Source organism: Eucalyptus grandis, chromosome 9 (assembly GCF_016545825.1).
Source record: "Eucalyptus grandis isolate ANBG69807.140 chromosome 9, ASM1654582v1, whole genome shotgun sequence".
Taxonomy (NCBI): Eukaryota; Viridiplantae; Streptophyta; class Magnoliopsida; order Myrtales; family Myrtaceae; genus Eucalyptus; species Eucalyptus grandis.
The window spans coordinates 2,717,774-2,732,918 of record NC_052620.1 but is presented as its reverse complement, the minus strand read 5'-3'; the positions used below and the strand labels follow the sequence as shown (position 1 = coordinate 2,732,918).

The 15,145-nt window shown below is 38.9% G+C and overlaps 1 protein-coding gene across 1 annotated transcript in view; it reads right to left on the bottom strand.

The window, feature by feature from the left end:
- LOC104420078 (lipase-like PAD4) overlaps window positions 1–15,145 on the bottom strand; it is an 88,193-nt gene that overhangs the window by 53,131 nt on the left and 19,917 nt on the right. The gene's annotated exons all lie outside the window — the stretch shown is intronic.

The window sequence follows — 15,145 nt, the reverse complement described above, 5'->3', positions numbered from 1 at the left end:
CAAAAATTTATTGCTAAGTCCTGCATGTGAAAGCATGTATCGAGCTTGCTCAAGAAAAGTTCTGTTCTTCAATTCTGCCATGACATTCTGCTGTTGTGTCCCAGATACAATTCGGTGTCTCATAATACATTTTTTCTCATAGAACTCAATAAAATCTTTACCATAGAACTCCATGCCATTATTGGTTTTCAGGCACTTGATTTGTTTATTTGACTACTTTTCAATCAGTGCATTAATTTCTTGAACCGATCAAACACTTTTTATTTGTGCTTCAGAAAGTATACCCATACATTCCTCAAATAGTCATCGATAAATGTTGACATATATCGAGCACCTCCTTTCGAAGGACTTGAAGGCGGGCCCCAAATGTCTAAATGAATGTATTCAATTGGTCGCGTAGTCAAATGAACAGCTATAGTAGACTTAACTCGGTGCTGCTTCCCAAAGATGCGGTGCTCACATAAATCCAACTTTATTGTCTTTTAACATTTCAACAACCCCTTCTCACTCAGCATCATCATACTTGCCTTGCTCATGTGCCACAAATGCATATACTATAACTAAGTCAAGTTAGAGTTTGATTTACCTAATGAAACTACATCGGTTCTGGTCACATTCTCTCCCAGTAGATGAAAGTATTCACTTTATTCCCTTTTATCAATGTCATGGCACCTCGAGAGATCTTCAGTACTCCACCTTCAGCGGTGTTCCTACACCAAATGTCGTCACACCTAGAGAAATAAGGTTCTTCTTGAGCTCTAGTACATGCCTCACATTTGTTAATGTGCGCACCACTCCCATCATGCATCCGAATCTGAATTGTCCCTATCTCCACAGCCTTACGGATTGCGTTATTCTCCAAAAGAACTCTACCACCATCTGTAGTCTGGTAAGTAGTAAACCAATTCTTATGAAGTGTCACATGATAAGAACATCATGAATCTAGCATTCATTCGTCTTCTGATGAAATAGTAGTCACACATAAAACAGCTTCTGCATCACTAATGCTCCCCTCGGCAATGTTTGCCACATTGCTTGTGGCATTATGTCTATTAGCTTTATTCCTCCGCTTTGGACAATCTCTCCTGATGTGTTATTTCTCGTGACACTCAAAGCACTTCACGTGTTCTTTGGACTTTTTATGGTGTGATTTTGACCTACTTTTATTTTTGCTACTACTAGGCCCTCAATGTTATTATCTACCCTGAATCGTCAATGCTTGCGCTACTCTTTGCACCAGACCATCATCTCGCAACTTTCTCTGCCTCTCCTTAGAGAATAAGGCGGACTTTACATCTTCTAAGGTAATTGTAGTACGCTCATGCAATAATGAATCAGTAAAGTGCTCCCATTACTTTGGTAAAGAGGCTAACAATATCATGCCCTATTCTTCATCATCAAGTATCTTACCGACATTCTTTAAATCTATCATGAGTTTATTAAATTCATTCAAGTGAGTTCTGATAGACGTGCCTTCAGTATATTTAAATTAAAACATTCTCTTCAACATGTATATGCGATTGTTCAAACCTTTCTTTACATAGAATGCTTAAAGTTTTGTCCATAATATTGCGGCATCTTCTTCTTAGCAACCTTTATTAAGACCTCATCCAACAAATTTAACAAGGTTGTACTCTTTGCTCTTTCCATTAGCTTTACTTTCTCAGAGGCTTTTATTATAATCGGTAACTCATCTTCACCATCCAGTGCCTTGGCCAAACCTTGAGTTGTCAATAACGCCCGTATCTTGATGCTCCATAACCCAAATTTATTCCTCTCGTTAAACTTCTTAATTTCAGATTTCCTCTCAGACATCATTGCAATAATATAATTTCTAGATAATAATAAGACAAACAAAACCTCCAAATCACAATCAAGAAATTTGATCCCAAGCTCTGATACCAATGGTTGGAATATAATATGCGGAAACGATATGATCTTGCAATTTACGTCAACATGCAAGCTCCAGAGAAATAATAAGAACACTTGAAATTTACGTGGTTCGATTCAAGTATCGGTACCTATGTCTATGGGAAGAGCCAGCAGTAAATAATCCACTATAATCGGAAAATCAGAGTTTACAATAGCTTACATACTCGAGTGTTTTTCACACCTAAATTTAAGCTCAAACCCAAAGTGTTTATAAATAAATAATTCATTTGGACATAAACTCGCTGCACAAAATTACCACACGTTCAAGCTCAAAACAAAAACGTTCTACGTACACCAAAATCAGGAACTCTAGCATTCCTCTTTGGTCTACGTACGTACTGCTACACGTTCCTTTTCAAGGCTTCACGTGGCTTCAAAAAAAATCTTGCAGCTTCTCTCTCAAGCGGCGTGGACGTGCAGAGGGCTTCTCTTACATGTGGCTCCTCTAGGTTATTTGTAGCACCAACTCCACACCAAAGGCCGAAAACATATTCTGTTCTAATATGTGTGCCCAGAGTCAACAACTTTGACTCTGGGCCCACCGTCTCTTTCCTTCTTTAAAAGAGATTCTTACACGGCAGGTAAGGGGAAGAAAACCTTCATTTTTCTTTTATCCCCTTAAAGATAAATAGATAATAAAATATATAGTGTGTCCCTTTTTTTTTTGTCTTCTAGTGACAAAACATATATTCCTTTTTTGTAAACTTTCAAAGAGTTCAACGAAGCTTCTTCAGTTGATTGAAAACATCCAAGACCCAAAAAAGAATTTCAAATTTCTTTTCTTGTGTGTAATCTTGAATATTATCTTCATCAGAAAAATATATTCATGATTAAATAATAAAATTTTTATCCAAGTGAATCGCATTTTGCAAACGCTCAAACTCGAGATATAATTTAACATATGGTAAAATTATCACAAATGTGTCAATTTGTGATTTTTGTGATGAAAAAATTAATTTGGATTAAATTTATCGCAAAAGTACTAATTTGGAATTTTTGGTGGTATTAACATTATATATTACAACAATTTTTAATGTGACATCCTAAAATTTTATGACAACCCCTGGATATACCATGAACCATGAATAGGTGATGGAAGTGACATTGGATTTTATTATGGCCATTAGACTAATGGATTTCAATTAAACAAGGCTGAACATTTAATGGACTATTGTTTTGATTTGAAAATGTATCCTATAACTAAGTGTGATCAAGGATTGTACTAAATGATAAATTGACAAAAGAATTTCTGTTCTTGGCCGTATACTTTATAAGTTGGATTGTCATTTGATGAATGTTGCAATTTTATATAACCAAGTGACTATTTGAGATTATAAAATTAAGTGGGGAATTAAGGTGGATTAAGGAGCAAATGTGGGCTGATTTAGTTAAGGCCTAAGACAGCCCAAAGGAGGCCCACAAGACCCCACCATTCGGCCATTTAGGCCTGGCCCGCGAAGCCCAAAGGAGGGGGAGGCCCGGCCCAAAGGAAGGCCCATCATGTGCATGGCAAAAATGCCAAGTGGCAAGAGAAGTTTGCCAAGTGTTGCCCCTTTGTAGCCAAGTGTAAGAAGCCATGCAAAATCAATGATTGCTAATGATGAAGGGAAGAAAAGAGAGGGAGAGTGGGCGGATTGAGAGAGAGGGTTACCGAGAGAGAGAGAGAGAGTGAAATCGAGAGAAGGAGAGCGAGCATGTGAGAGAAGGAAAGGAAGAGGGAGGCCGTTCGCTGCCATGCGTGCCGCCGAGTCGCCGCCGTTGAGCCTCCTTGCCCCGCCGTGTGCTTGCTGTGTTTTTGCTTGGATTAGAGGCAAGTAGAGTCCATTGATCTATCCTTTGCTTTCTATGTTTTGTGTGTGATGAATGGTGAATTTCGGATGTGGATGAAGTGTGAAATTTCGAAATTATAGGAGTTGTGTTCTAGCCTAGTATTCTATTTCTGGAAAAACAGTCCGACCTTTGATGATTTCGTGAGTTGCATGCGATGTTCTAGTTGGAATTTGACTTCGAATTCTTGATGAAAGTTGTAAGGGACTTATTGGAGAATAATATATCAAAATTTGAAAGGAAATGGACAAGTATAGGTTGATGAAACCATTTTTATTTGATGAAGCTAGATCTGGAAACTGTTATGTTGATTTGTTGTGATTCCGTGAATTTTGTGAAATTATCTAGTTCGAATTTGATCTTGTGTTCTTTATGAGAGTTGTATATGACATCTTGAGGAGCAACATACTAAAATTTGAGGATAAACGGACAAGTATTGATCGGCAAAATGACTTTCTTTGAAAGTGATGAATCTGGACAGTGAACTGAGAGTTAGGGAAAGTTATAAAATTATAGATTTTAATAAAGAAGGAATTAGACTTAGATTTCTTCATGATACTTTTACCTTTAGATCTCAGCTATAACATATAAAAATCTCAGAATTTTAGAAGTTCATTTAATGGCTTAATCAAAATTATTTCTGAAACTGTGCAAAAGTGGTGCTGGAATTTCTTTTGCTGTGATGTATGGATCTATGTGATTGATGTGGAACTTTCTTGACATGGTGTTCTGCATGAAATATCTTTCTCTGGATCTTGTTTACATCATGTTAAATTCTCATAATTTATTGAGATTTTTTTTTTATCAATTTTCCAAGAATTTTCACTAAAAAAGTGCATTTTGTTTTATCCGAAAATTGGTTCTAGTTTCAAAAACTAATGAACTTCTTTATGAAATGTGATATCGTGGATGTTATGCGTACTGCTTATATGGTGATGTTTGGCGTATCATATGACATCAAAAGGCTGGTTTAGACCTTTGATATTGTTGCATCAAATGCCATGTTGAAAATAAGACATATATGTGGTTATGAATTGTGATAATAATGATACCGCCGGAGGTGTAAGCTGACGATGCCCCGGGAGTGTCGGGATGCCCGGAGGCTTGTGCCAGATGCCTGGTTGTATTTTGATACATGCCCGAAAGTCCTCGAGAGTTTTGAGATGCTTGGTAGTATATGGTACGTAATGTCCAGAGGGAATGCCTGGTGATATGGCAGTACGTAATTCCGGAAGCCCTGGAAGTGTGTGCCGGGGGGATTCCTCGTGATGCTAGTTGGGATACGAGATGCCCGGAGGTGTGTGCTGAAGGCCCTCGCGATGCTAGGTTGGATGCGAGCGATAAATTGTGGGATGCAAACATTAGTCCTGTTGGGATTAATGGATCCCCGAAAACTGGATTCGACACTAAATCGAACCCCTAAAACGAATGCGGAAGACAAGCCCGGGAAAATCACGTATCACCGATCCTAAAGCACACCACGGATTCGAGCGTACCTTTTTAGTCACAGATTAAGCACCGACGCCGATAAGAGGAAGAGAATTTGGCCTTATTCGATCCGATGACGACAATTCGCTTGAAAGGAAGACGGCGTCGCTTCTTTTTGCTTACTGTTCTTTTTGGGGAGAGAGAGAACGTTGGAAAGAGAGGAAGACGTATGTACGTTAATGCCAAGAGGTGCGTTCTCCCTCTCTCTCCTCCCTTTTATACGTCCCTCCATCCATGGGCCCTATTCCTGTGGGCCGGGCTTTTAGGCCCAACATGGGCGGACGGGCCTTAAGCCCATCACTAATAAAACCATCATCTCTCACTCGCACATGGTGGACTGAACAAAATTCTCTTTACCTCTCTTCAACATTCATACCGGTGAATAATCCGTGTGACCATCATACTTTGAGAGCTCGTTGCCATACATCTGTTAGGAATATATAGCAGCTCATAATGGGCATATCATCATGAGTGGATTTAGTATGCAGTTCCCTAGATCGATCGATCACATTTATACCTCTCTTGATCTCTTTTAAACAATGATATATATATATATATATATATATATATATATATATATATTGTATTCACAATTATGATTATCCCAAAGACAATCATAATTGGTTAACCGGTGAATACAAAACTACAATGTGATTCTCAAAAATCGATCTTCCTCTTTCCTTCAAACTCTCAATTTTAGTTCAGCTTGCTTTTCTAGAAATGTCCCATTAGATCGAATCAAACTCATGACCATTAGCAACATCCTAAGATAGCAAACACTAAATAGAAATCTTGAGAATAAGTAAGAGTCATGAGGGCACTAAAATTGAGGAACTCTTTTCCTCAAGAGTCTCATACGACATAAAAGTTGAGATCAAACTTTTGTCACTCTTATTGGTCGTCTCATGCATACGTAGTATGAAATACGTATTATGGTATTAACTCCTTTCCCATGGAGCGTATGTCTACACCTTCAATATCGTACAGCTGATAGTTCAGAGTCTCATACGACATAAAAGTTGAGATCAAACTTTTGTCACTCTTATTGGTCGTCTCATGCATACGTAGTATGAAATACGTATTACGGTATTAACTCATTTCCCATGGAGCGTATGTCTACACCTTCAATATCGTACAGATGATAGTTCAGACATACCCAATGTTTAACTTGAGTTCACATATCTACTCATTCACAAAATTCATTAGAACTCACATCTGGCATCTTAGACAGATAAAGTAAAATATGTGGGTTATTTTACTTTCGGACATAGTAAATATTATGTCCTCATCTTAATACCCAGTTAAGGCGACATACGTATTTCAAGCTTGAGCTCTCGATTATCACCTAGATAATAAGCTTAAAAACAGTCTCATTTCTATTTATCACACAGTAAATAGAGGCGATTACCCGTGTGAGTGGGCTAATCTTATATCTCTCCGACATACTTTCTCAACTTAAAGCATTGCATTAAGCATTAAGATGCATAAAGATCAAACAAAGATTCATAGGCATTAATGATGAAAACACAAATTCATCAAATGTGAACACTTAGTAAAATTACAATATTCAGTACATCAGCCTCTACGCAATCCTAGAGATTTCATATGGCCACAAAAACACATCTCTAGGTATTGACTTTGTCATAGGATCTACTATGCGTAGTATGTACTCTACGTTCACTTCTTTTTGTGCAACCATATCCTTGCCAAAATTATACTTGGTATCTATAGGTTTGGTCTTGCCATGATATTTTGGATCTGGTGTACGCTTTTGCTGCTTGGCTACCACAGTTAACCAACAATGAATCTACAGCACTTCCAATAACACCTAAATGATCCAAAAAATCTCTTAAGCCAAACACATTCTTATATTGCTGCTGATAATGCCACGAACTCAATTTCCATCGTGGACAAGGCTATACACTTTTGTTTCTTACTGCTCCAACATATGGTGCCATTATTCGGTAAGAAGACAAACCCAGAGGTAGATTTTTTTCATCTAAATCTCATCTCCAATCAGCATCAAAATAGCATTAGATTTGCAGATCCCTTCTTTAATAACTCAGCGTATAATCAACAGTCAATTTTAGATACCTCGGTATTCTTTTAACGGCTTTCCAACGTGCTTGACTTGGATTGGATTGGTATCTACTCACCATTCCAACTGCAAAACATATGTCAGGTCTTGTACACATCATAGCGTACTTCAAGCTTCCAACAGCACTAGTATAAGGAACATGTTTCATTTGTTCCTTCTCTTGTGGAGTCTTTGGACACAGTCTATGGCTCAATTCTTCACCTTTTGCAATAGGAGTGTCTATAGGTTTGTAATATTGAAATCTTAACTCCAAGAAAGTATGCAACCTCACCTATATCTTTTATCTCAAAGTTGGAAGACAACCAACTCTTCCTTTATCTCAAAGTTGGAAGACAACCAACTCTTGACAGTATTAACAAACTTCATATTGCTTCCGGCAATTAGTATATCATCAACATATAATGATATGATCACAAATTGATCCTTGGATCTTTTGATATATACACAATAATCATCTTCTATCATTGTAAAATCATATGCCATTATGGCATTATGAAAACGTATATACCATTGTATTGACGATCGCTTAAGGCCATATATCGACCCCCAAAGTCGACATACCTTTTCTTCTTGGCCTTTCACTATGAAACCAGCAGGTTGTTCCATATATATTTCTTCCTCTAATTCTCCATTAAGGAAAGCAGTCTTTATATCCATCTGATGTAACTCAAGATCCATATTAACCACTATTGCCAGAATAATGTGAATCAAGGTAAATCTCACTACAGGAGAAAATGTTTCTTCATAATCAATTCCTTCCCGTTGATTATACCCCTTCGCCACAAGGCGAGCCTTATGCCTTTCTATCGAGCCATCAGTCTTTCGCTTTATTTTGAGAACCCACTTGTTCCCAATAGCTCTACGTCCTTTTGGAAGATCAACCAGTTCTCAGACTTGGCTTGACTTCATTGACTCTATTTCCTCTTCCATTGCATAAATCCATTTTTCCTTACTAGGGCAATTCAGAGCATTATTAATATTTCTTGGCTCATCCTTATCTTGTGGAGCAATCATAAAAAGTTTCCTCTTCAATGTCAAAACGTCGAAGGGGAATACTTTGGCGACTCGTTCACCGTATGGGAGATTGTACACTTAGCACATCATTTCCCATTATGCTCCCACTAGGATTAGATAATGATGATGTCGTCTCATCATGTGGTTGCAATTGAGAATGAGTTGAATTCAATTCATCACTTCTTATATCACTCCCACTTGGACGAACTCCACTAATATCATTATCTTGATCCAATGTTTCAAATAGGGAGTAATCTTCCCCTATTTCGTCCTTCTTAGGAAATTCATCCACTAAGAATGTGACATCCCGTGATTCAAATTCAGTTATACTCCCACTTTCCTGCTCACCTATGAACACATACCCTTTCGAGTGTTCGGAGTATCTCATTAAAATACTCTTATTTCCTTTGGGACCCAATTTCTCAAACTTGTGAGAGGATTCATGAGTATAGGCAGCACAACCCCATGACTTAAGAAAACTTAAGTCCGATTTTCTACCTGTCCATAACTCATATGGAGTGGAAATAACTAATTTGGAAGGCACTCGGTTAAGTATATAGGCAGCAGTTAACAACGCATCACTCCAAAAAGTAATAGGTAAGTTAGCATGCGCCATCATGGACCTAACCATTTCTAGTAGGGTTATGTTTCTTCTCTCCGCAACACCATTTTGTCGAGGAGTATATGGAATAGACAACTGTCTTTCTATTCCATTTTCATCACATAATTTTCTGAACTCATTAGATAACTATTCTTGACCTCGATCAGATCTCAATGCTTTTATTTTATTGTCTAATTGATTTTCAACCAAGTTCATAAACCTTTAGAAACAACTTATTGCTTTAGATTTATGAGAAATCAAATAGATATATCCGAATCGAGTATCATCATCTATAAAAGTGATGAAATAAATAGCCCCTTACCTTCCTCTCATATTCATTGAACCACAGACATCAGAATGGATTAAATGCAGAGGAAATTCAGCTCTTTTACCTTTTCCAAATGGTTTCCTTGTCGTTTTCCCTACTAGACAATGCTCATATCTGGGCAAATCGACTTTTTCAATGTTACCCAACAAGCCCTCTTTGGCTAGTCTATTCATATGTCGTCGGCCAATATGACCAAGTCTAGCATGCCACATAATCACATCATTATCATATGAAGTAGAAGACGTGAAACAAGGGAATAACAAATATTGACATCACCACAGTCAACATTTAGTACAATAAAACCATCTAGAAAGTGACCACAATCATAGTAGTTTGTATCCAAATACAAATCTACACCTCTATTATGGAAGTTCATATTAAAACCAAGCTTGATCAACACTAAAATAGACACTAAATTTCGACGAATCTCTGGGGCATATAGAACATCATGTAGGAACAAAGTGCGTCCACCACGCATGTTCAATTGGCAGGTGCCAATCCTTTTAACTTCATCTCTGGAGTTATATCCCACATAGATCCACTTAGTTCCAGTTGGTACTCGTTGGAATTCCACGAAGGATCCTCTATCCTTCCTTACATGGTCTGTCGCTCATGAATTTACAATCCACAAAGGATTGGATTCAACCAATAATTCAGAACTTAACAAATAAGCAAAGTTCTCAAATGTACAAGAGGTGTTGACCTTTTCGGCTCACAGCAGTTGCGAGTATAGTGACCTTTCTTGTCACAATTGTAACACCTCACACTTGACATTTTCTTCTCTTGAGGACGTTTTCCTCTCTTGTGTTGGTTAACTCTTGATTTCTTGCAACAAAGACTTGATCCTTTGCATTCCCACATATTGAACGAATCAATACGTTTGCGCTTAGAGCTCAAAGCTCTTTCTGAGCTAGAACCAGCATTGCAAATGTCTATTTTCGGCTCAAATGCCGATAGGCAGTCCTCTACTAGCTGAAGGTGGCGCACGGCATCCTCAAGATCTTCCATAATATGGTTAAGAGCTTCTAGTGCTTCTTGCTTTTCCAGCACATATTGAATCTTCATATTCAATATTTCACAATTGTTGCTGTTCATATCAGCAATTACGTTCTTAATTGCTGAAAACATCAATCTGAACACATCAGACATACATGCATGAATAATTAATGCCTATCATTTATGCATCCCTATTTGCATAGACCCATCATATTAATGAATAATTTCAAGTAAGGCTTCAGAATCAAAAGGTCACTATGTTTCCAATCATTCTCTAAAAATCCTAACTTAAAACTATCATTAATATAATTGTCTTATGCAAAACTAATTCTATGAAGTTACAAAAACTTCTATCAACTACCCACAACAGTCAACAATAACAGAAAGCAAATAATATCTAACATCTAATAGAATAACAATGCTTTCAACTAATACAATTATACATTACACTAAGCAATATATACAGGGAAAAATATCAACATGGAAAGAGATATTTACACCCACAAAACATCTCATAATTAATCTAAGAAATAAATAGGGAATGTCCCTTCTAATCTATCAGTCAAAATATCTGAGAAATTTGAAGGCACATTTGCCAACCATGGAAAAACTTTTGGAGAGCTTTCATGTCGCCTCCAAAGCGCATTCGCTCTGCGCCATGTGGCGTTCAATCTAAGGGTTGAATTTTTGGTTAACTCAATCCTATAGTACTCTCTTACAAAAGCTTCCACTAGCATCCTATAACCCAAGACCACGTTGACGTCCCATAGTCGACCTAACACTGCTTGCCATTCAGGTGAAGAGTGTTCATCAAAGCCGGCACCTTCTCAAAATCGGGCATAAGATAACCATTCCAGATGATTTCATGTATCATCTGATTGACCCTAACCATATGTGATACTAAATCACCGTTATGCCACTAATAATTAGCTAACTCTGTCATCAGTCTTTTAAGTCTTGCATTTCTCTCGTCCGTTCTCGGGATTGCAGGTATCCGTGCATAACGCATCATAGTTCCTGCAACAAATGCAGAACTAAAAATGGATTACTCATAATCCATAATTTACATAAGGGAAAATAAATAATTTTCCAAAATCCACGCAACAAATGCAGAATAAATAATGGATTACATATAACCCACATAGGCATAAATGAAAAAGAAACTAATTTTTTTTTTTTTTTAAAGTCAACGGTCAACGGTCAATGGCCGGTCAACGATCGGTCAACGGTCAGTCAACGGTCAACGGTCGGCGGGTCGTCGGGCGGCGGGTCGGACCGGTTGGACAGGACGGGCTGGTCGGACCGGTCGGCTGGTTGGACGAACCGACCGCACGTGCCAGCGTCCGTGGTTCGGGTCGGGTCGGGTCGCCGGTCGGGTTGTTACCCGGTGGATCGCCCGGCCAACCATCGTCGGCGCTGACGTCATCGATGACGTCATCCCAGCGGTTACCGACTGTTGGGTGACGTCATGCTGACGTCAGCACGCGTCGGTCCATCGACAGGCGTGTGCCGGTTCGCCGGTCGGCGGCGCGCACGTGCCGGTTCGACAACCGATGCATGCGCCGCACGCGCAGCACCTTCTGGCCGCGCGTGTGGGCGCATGCGGCGTCGCCCGGCGGCGCACGTCATGTCGCCAGACTCGTCTCGACGAGCCCTTTTATCCTATGCCTTCAGAAATCGATTTCGAATCACAGAAACTCGAAAAAATGGACGAACAGTGCTCGGGTGTCAGGATTTCTTGCCCCGATCCGTACGGCCGAATTACTTTCACCAAAAATCAATCAAAAAACATCAAACAGGTCGGGAAAACGTGAACTAGTGCTCTGATACCAATGTTGGGATTAACGGATCCCCGAAAACCGGATTCAACACTAAATCGAACCCCTAAAACGAATGCGGAAGATAAGCCCGGGAAAATCACATATCACCGATCCTAAAGCACACCACGGATTCGAGCGTACCTTGTTAGCCATAGATTAAGCACCGACGCCGATAAGAGGAAGAGAATTTGGCCTTGTTCGATCCGATGACGACAATTCGCTTGAAAGGAAGACGGCGTCGCTTCTTTTTGCTTACTGCTCTTTTTGGGGAAGAGAGAACGTTGGAAAGAGAGGGAGACGTACGTACATTAATGCCAAGAGGTGCGTTCTCCCTCTCTCTCATCCCTTTTATACGTCTCTCCATCCACGGGCCCTATTCTGTGGGCCGGGCTTTTAGGCCCAACATGGGCGGACAGGCCTTAAACCCATCACTGATAAAACCATCAGGTCCCTGGATGAAAAATGATGGGATCTTTATGAAAGATAAGAATTGAAATTGAATCATGTGCATGGGTGTATGCATATGGCATGATGCATGATCTGCTTATGAAAATAAATTGATACTATTTGATATTGAGAATGCGATCATGAAGGCTTGAATGGATCTCATGAGGATGTATGCTTGATAGCATGGATGATATGAATTATGGTGATATATGCACGATGGCATTGTGAGATATGCATGACTGCATGGTGGTATATGAATGATGGCATGGCAAGATATGCATGACTACATGGTAATATATGCACGACTGCATGGTGATGTATGCTTGATAGCATGGATGATATGTGCTTTACTCGTGATATCTTGATTGTCTTGCTTGTTGCATTGTGTAGTTTGATGGATTTTTACTGCTGAGTGGTTGTACTCACCCTGTTTGGGAACTAACATTTCAGACTAAATAATATATCTCTACTGCCACTGCCACCGGTAGATGGATCAAGTGGTTGGATATGACCGCGAGGAGGAGGATAGCAAAGGAAGGAACTTTTGGACGCCAACACTAATCGATGGACTTTAAATATACGACTGTTGGAGAAGATGTCGATCATCTTTTGAAGTATAGCCGAGTATAGAAGACTATGGCCTTTTGATGTACCGATGAATGATATTCATCTGGTTTAAGTAAATAAAAGTGTTCATCTTTTACCTAAAAATGTTTAATAGGTGTGTATCGTTTTCTGAATCTAAGGAAGGAAGTTGATGGGATGTGCTTCCGCCATATAAATTGCACAGGGACCGATCTAAAAGATATAAACCCCCAGGATCGACAGACCTTCAGGTCAAGTAAGAGAATGGTAATTGAATATGGCGACCCTAACGGTTCGGGGGCCGTCGAGGGGTGCCACACTTAAATTTTTCAAATGAGTTGTATGTAAATGGAATTTTCGTTACGTTATCATGACAATGTGACAGTAGGATTGACGATTTTTGAGAGGTGACACCAATAGTATAGCTTTGGTAAAGCAAGTGGCTTTTGGTAATGCAAAATTATGCAAATGACTGACATTGAAAGAGATTATACTTGGATTGCTCAAAGTGGGACTTCATCGAAACGATGTGCTGTAAATGGATAAAGGAGAAAACTGTGTAAGAATATACGTAGTGTAGTGTACATAGCTTTTATCACAAGATTAAATTAACTCCTGCTTATGCAAAAAAAAAAAGAAAAGAAGCTAACAGAAAAGATGACGAGACTCTTCCCTGTACAATTGAGGGCGAGGATATATAATTTTGCAGCACCAAAACTTGGGACCAGCAATTGGGCCATGCCGACCCAAGCATGAAAGAATCAATCAGCCATGCGGGGCACGGTCCCTTGTCTCCCATGCCTGTGGGGCTGGACCTAATCCTCCCCTTCCCCTAGCAATCCCCCAAAACCAAACCCCCCCCTTCTTTCCTTTTCTCTCGCTTTCTCTCTCTCCCTTTAGAGATTTCATTAGTATCTTCTTCACGCATAACGTTCACAACTACTTGAGGTGACTACAACATTTCTCATCTTTCTCCAGACTCGTTATCATTAGTAGTAATATATAGTGAATCCATACCTTTGTTTCATGATGAGAGAGTGAGAATTTCTCATTGAACTACGCATTTTTTTTTTCAAAATCTATTAGAATGAGCCTCAGACTCTCAATTTATGTGGAGGTTTCTTTCTGAGACACATGAATATAAGATTTAGATTGGTTTGTGAAGGTTTAATGTGCAAGAGACTAGGCCTACCAAATCTAAACGGGTTGAAAAAGGGCCTGCCCGAATTGGTCCAATAACACAATACAAAAATTAGTGACCCGTATCCAATTTGGACTTAGTAGATACTCGACCTAGTCTGGGCTCAATTCTTAATCAATTTTCTCATAAATTGTTTCATTTGAGGAGTGAGCAACTTTGTGGACTCACTCGTCAAGTCGATGGGGGAGCTTGGGTATTTAGGTCAAGTCATGGGTTAAGACTTTGTGTGGCACTCGATCAATGTGGAGATGTGGGTGAGAGCTAATGAGCAAGAACACTTATGTGTACAGGTGTGAGGTTTGGTTATGGAATGGGAAGCGAAGGTGTCGATAAATAAATTCTTTTTTCGTCTTTATATTTTTAGCTAGTGCGAGTGCAGACACTTTTGTAGAAGTTGATTTATAACTATGTAAAACCATGAGTTGTTGGATTGCTTAAACGTTCTTTATACACAAAGTAAACCTCCCAACTTGCACAACTTGCACACTAAGCCATCGATAAATTCGGCCAATATATTTTGGATAGAAAATAAAATTCTATAAGGATAGATTTTTTAATTCTCTACGTATAGCTAGTGATAACTAACAGTTTGTGGAATATTGTAGACGTCATTTTTTTTTTCTAACCAATAGTTTCTACGAAATTATCCATGCCCCAGAAGAATTCCAATATTCTCCGCTTGACATCTCCCAAATTTTGGTCTAGTACAAACAATCTTGACTTGTACTTTCATTATATAATTCATTAAATATCTTGAAAGTGGGTTTCTTTCTGAACCCACTAGAACTCATATATAATTGATTTTTGA